The following is a 6,000-nucleotide window of genomic DNA, read 5'->3' as shown; positions in this document are numbered from 1 at the left end:
GTGAATAATTATTCATATTTAAGTGTTTGTGCCCCCCCCCCCCCCGAAAATTAGTGATGCCGCATGCAGGACAGGGAGGCGCCCTCTAGCTCACTTGAATTGTGTTTCTTGATAATGAATTAACTTAAAATTGTGGTGTCTCACATACATGAGAAATATATCTCCAGAAAGTCTTGAAGATCAGTTTTCATGGAGAATCAATTCAGAGCAAAATGCATTATATGCCAAAGCTGTGAAGGTTGTCATTTCTCTTTTTGAGAAATTCATGTGTATGAGAGACGCATCCCGGTGTGTTTCATCTTGCAGCCGAACCAGAAAAGCATTTGTTTATGTAATAAATAATGAAAATGTCTCCTTATTCCACAATTATTATTAGGCTACTTCTGCCTGTGCTTATGAGGCAAACTTAATGCATTTGTGAAGCTTGTGAGGCTACTATATGTCATGCATCATTATGGATTATAGATGTAAAAAGTACGCAATATAATCCCAGCGGTGGTGAATCATGCAAATGAAGAGCGACTAGTACCTAGAAAAATCGTACATGGGAAACTAGACCTATTAAATAGCCACTCTGGTATCTCTGTTAAAGTTTTATAAAAAGCATTTTGTATGGCGTATTGTATAAATTCTTTCTTTCATAAACATGAGTCTGTAAATGGAGAGATGCATTAACCATTGATTTTTTCCTCTGGCTCTAAAAAGCAAAAGAATTGAAATAAATTGATAATTTATTATGTTTGAGGAAATTTCCGAAACCCTTCTCTACAGATATTGACTTTACTTATCTAGTTTTGTGCGGTATTATGAAAAATGAGCTACACAAATAAAATAATAATAATAATAATAATTATACCTATAATAATGTCTCCAAAACTTCGCAGAATGTTTTTTTTGTCATGTCTATGTACGCATGTGTGTATTTCCCAAATCTAAAAAAAGCTCTATAAAACAGCATGACAGTGGATGCACTGATGTAAGGACTCTGTTTTGTGAGAGTTTGAACTAACTCTAAGAGATGAATTCAAAACTCTTGTGGATTTATGAACAGGCTACATTCACAATGCGAGGTTATAGTACATAGTCTAAAAAAGAAATGTGTAGACGGCGAAACAAAGAAAAATTTATTTATTTATTCGAATTTATTTATTTATTTTTTGGAGTTAAGAGCCAGACTTCCTCTGACATTAAGTATAATAACCAATAAACTATAATTGCGCTATACATTAGTCCAACATTTGAGGAAATTGGATCCAAACCTTTCTAAATCCAAAGTTGCCCCTAAAACCAAATGACGAGTTCCCATAATCTAACCATGTTCTGTCAAGTTTGGATACCCTCATAAGACACTGTCCATTATGAGAGAACAAGAGATTCACACATTTATATCAACCTCCACAGACTATACAGAACTACCCCCAGCCCCCTCCAGGCCTTGGTAAACTAGAATTCGGTATCTGTTTTTTTTGCTGTAGTGACATGTCCTTGTCATGTTACTGAGGATATGCAAACATGCCTGCCTCACACACCCTACGCCCTTTTTATTTGCAGCTATTTTGCCCCGCAGCTCCATATTAATTGTCTTTCACAAGACCATAATAAAACAAATTTCATTGATAATTAATCATTATTTTTCACGAAATCATTGTTAGTTGCTGAACGTAGCATTGCTGGAAGGCTTTAGACCGAAGCGCGTCCTCCATCCTGCTCCCTGCTTCAACAGCGCGCGTACTGAGCGGTGCCGTTAAACTACGCACCCAGCTTCGGAGTCCGCAAGATTTTGATTTAACTAAATCATTAGAGCAAATACACGTACTATCATGAGACCCCAACCATTTAGCAAGGCAGGAGGCAAACATTCAGTCTACCTGAGGAAGATGTATTCGCTTGTAAGTGACTGCTGTTAAATAGATAGGAGCGAGAGAGAGAGAGAGAAAAAAAAACCCCGGTGTTGTCTATTCTAAACTTAGGAGCGCATTACTTGAAAGTACAAATCCAAACACCAAAGCAAACTCTCAGGTGTTCTTTCATTGAACAAGTATGCATTTATGTTTATTTACACAGGCTATGGTGAAAAATATTTTTTAGTCAAAACATTAGTGCACATTGTTTCACACGTATGTTCAACCTCCTAAATCCCTACACCTTTAAGTCAACAATTCTATAATGGTAACATATTACTCACGGGACGATGGCACTTTTAGTTACATTATGTTTTTATGCGTGTTTATTTATGTGGTTAGGAGATAGGTAGACTTAAAATAATCGGTGAATGCAAATTACAAAGTGTCAACTGATATTTAGATCGAGGCCTATAGTTTTTGTTTTTCCCTTATTTTCTTAAGATAACACTATTTTATCTACAAGAATAAACTGATACATAATTATTAATTCAGGAAATAATTTAAAGCACTTAAAAACCTGATAACAATTATTAATTCTGAATAGTTAAGGCATTGTAAAACCTTTTTTTTAAACTTGAACTTCAATACTATTAAACTCTCTTACTTTAAAATCTCCATGAGTTTATAAGTTAAAAGGGTAAAATGCCACAGTGCATGTAAATAACTAAATGAAACTTTTGTTCACAAATCTAATTAGAAACTAACAAATATAATGACGTATTTTTTTTTTAAATGAACAATTCCTGTATAACATGGGACAAGCAACCTTTATAATCAAACATTTGAAATCTCGTCCACAGCTGGGGACAACGTGCGAGGCAGGTTGATCGTGCCGGTTTGTAAAAAAAAACAAATTGGTGGCTGCACAAAGTCATTGTTCAGATGCAATGAAAATAAAAAAAAAGTATAAACCCGGGATAGCCAAGCTTAGGCCCAGACTCTGTTCCTAGAGTATAGAATAATTATAATTACCACCCCCACAGTAACCATTTTTAACACTGATTTAATCGCCGTATTTCATGTTTGCTGCCTGTTATGGTATTGATTTATTATGTCATTTCTTTGAAAACAGGCTAAAATAAATTAGGTTGTGAGAGGAAAAAATATCATATAAGTCATTTATAAGTTGCATTTTATTACAGTTCAAAGAAATAATAACGGCTGGCCGAATAATGTTAAAATGGGCTCAACAGGATATTGTTAGTTCTCTTCACTTTACACAAATCCTTTAAATTTAACAAATTTATCAGAACAGAACAATAATTACATATATCATAATTCTAATGTGATAAAGAAAATTGCAGTAATAATAATAATATCTGGCTATAAGCTATATACAACAAACAAAAAAAAAGAAAAGAATAATTAATTTAAAGCGAACCATGAAGGTAAGGTTGGGCTCTCATTCGGGAGAAAATCCAAACGTTTCCACCATTCGTCGTGTGTTGCCTATTTCAAGCTGACCTATTATTCATTCAGGTAAAAATAGGTGCTTGTAGTTCACGCGTGTGTTTCAAAGTAAGACAAACATAACAAAAAAAAAAAAAAAAAAATCATACATATTAACAAAATATGCCAAAGTGGACCGCTGCTGCGCGCCGAATTGCCACGGTGACGGGCTAACTGTTTCCAAGGAATGTAGCGCGAAGCACACCAGCGCGATCAACAGCTTTGAAACACTAAAATACAAAATTTTCTGTCACACAGTAAATGCATAATTTATAAAATGCAAAGGGTTAGCAGTTTGAACAAATCAAGAATAATAGACAGAATTAATCATCATTATTCCTAAATGCTGGGGTGCCCGTTCTCAGTTTCTATCTGCAAATGGAACCTGAAGGGATTTTTTTTTAAAACCAAGAATGAAACCGAAATGAAAACATTTAGCTTTGTTTGTCCTACATTTAATGAAATTAACTCACTGTACATTTTTTTTATGTTTTTTTTAAAAGATGGTAGACAATGTTATCCTCATCAATGAAATTTATTGTTTTGTTTTTAACCTCTCCTCCTTTTATCTCATTTTACAATTACATTCAGTTCGCAATCCGTCCCTTTGTGCCACCTGTCGGTAGTGTCGCGGAATGATTTAACACCTTCGCACTGACTTGCGTTACGCCCTGCTGCTTGGCGGTACCGCGCGGCTGTAATACTCATGTTGGTTTGTCTACCATCTGTATACAAACCTGGAATTCTTTGATTACTGTAGTCATGTCTTCACCACATAGACTCTGGATGACCAATCTCGGTTTTATGTGTATGTCCACCACACTGAAAATTTGACACAAAATTAAACAATCAGAAATGGCACTATAATGAAAACTGATCATAGTTTGATATTTTTTATTGCTTCTTAAAACTTAAATGCAATTTACCACACCTTGTCTGCAACCGACATAATGCGTGATGATCTTCTGGTCCAGAAGCACCTCCTTTGCTGGGCTGAAAACCTTCTGTAGATTTAGCAGTGTATTTGTCCAGCTGCGCTAAGACTTTGAGACATAATCGGCACAGTCGTTATCCCCATGAATTCTGCAGTTTATCTACAAGAAAAAAGGGAAATGAAATACAGTATCGGTGTACTGTGGAGGAATTCACTGAAACTTATAAATATTTATTGTGTTAACATCAATAACACTTACTTTCATTTACTGTGAACATCGCAGGCCACCTGCTTGTGATAATAAGAAACCATTGGCAAGTCCCTCAACAACAACTCTTGCCACCTATAGGAGAAGATCAGTGCATTTTTTCCTTGAACGATCTGCCTGTCCTCGTTATTTTTTCTTTTTCACTTCAGTTAAGAGAGCAATTCTTTCCTTCTCCATGCTTTCTGCTGTTTTCTTCTCCTGTTCGGAAGGCAAGGAAGGAAATTCACCTCAGCTTTTTTTTGGCTTTTTGATGTTTGATACTGCTTTAAAAGACCCTGACCTTTTACGCTTGTTCCTAAGAGAGTTCACAGTAATGTCGGGGTGTCCAATCTTGCTGAGTTTTGAAGCGAAAATTAGCCATCTTAATCTTTAGGTAGTGTTTCCATCCTTCATGGCCATTGCGAGTTCCTTTTTCCCTCAAGCAAGTGGGGCATTTATCAAGGCTTCAGCTGCCTGATCAAGCTGACTATCAGAGGGGTGATGCTGCATACATAAAGATCTCCTCACCATGCCTCTTCAAGAATGTCAGATCGTAGTTTGGGTGGTGGAATAAGTAGCATTTCACTTTTGTTGAACTCTGTGTCAGCTCTCTGAAGCTGAATTTCAGCAGAACATGAAAACGAGGAACTACAAAAACCTTAGGCCAAGAACTGGTTCTCGACTCGGGAGACGTAATTAAGACAGTCCTCAGCACTGCTGGAAAATGAGTCATCAGACAAGTTGACTGTCCTGGACTGAGTCAATGGCACAAGGGCTAACATCTATTGTGTCATAGCTACAAATTGAGCTGGGTGAAGGAACCAGAATGCTGGAACAGGAAGGTGGCAATCAGGTGGCAGTCTCTTGCATGCAGGAGTTATAGTCCATCAGTTGATAGAAAAAATCAACTTTCAGGGTAATCCCTGTCTTCAATTTGACTGGTTGACATGAGATTCATGTATTCATTTTCCAAAGTCCTTATCTTTTGTACTGGAGCCTGAACTTTTGCTTTCACCCCCCAAAACAGTCATTATTTCAAGTACAAAGGTCAGCCACAGACTTTGGGATTCCTGTCTTAAGTGTAAGCTTTCTTGCATCATCATCCCCACCAAAAACAATCCTCAGAATGACCCCGACTCGACATGTTTTCTCGGTCCTTTTTTCTAAAAAAGGGAATGAAGCAGACCTTGACATAAATCAGTAATACAATTTTTGTGCTGTAACTTATTTTAAAAATAAAATACCTCATAAATACATTACCTTAAATGAGGATGTGCCTCTCCAGGGTCACCATTCGTCTTCCTCCTACCATATAGTCATACAGTGGATAAGCATCAGTTAGCTGATCTAGATCAACCAGGGCAAACCTCTCTATCAGGAGAGACAGTCAACTGAAAAGCTTTAAAATGTTCTTGATACCATGCACACAGTACCTTCACAACAAAATTCAAACTACTGCTTTTGAC

Source organism: Cyprinus carpio, unplaced genomic scaffold, assembly GCF_018340385.1.
Source record: "Cyprinus carpio isolate SPL01 unplaced genomic scaffold, ASM1834038v1 S000006617, whole genome shotgun sequence".
Classification (NCBI taxonomy): Eukaryota; Metazoa; Chordata; class Actinopteri; order Cypriniformes; family Cyprinidae; genus Cyprinus; species Cyprinus carpio.
The sequence above is the reverse complement of the archived record's forward strand: the minus strand, read 5'-3'. Positions refer to the sequence as shown.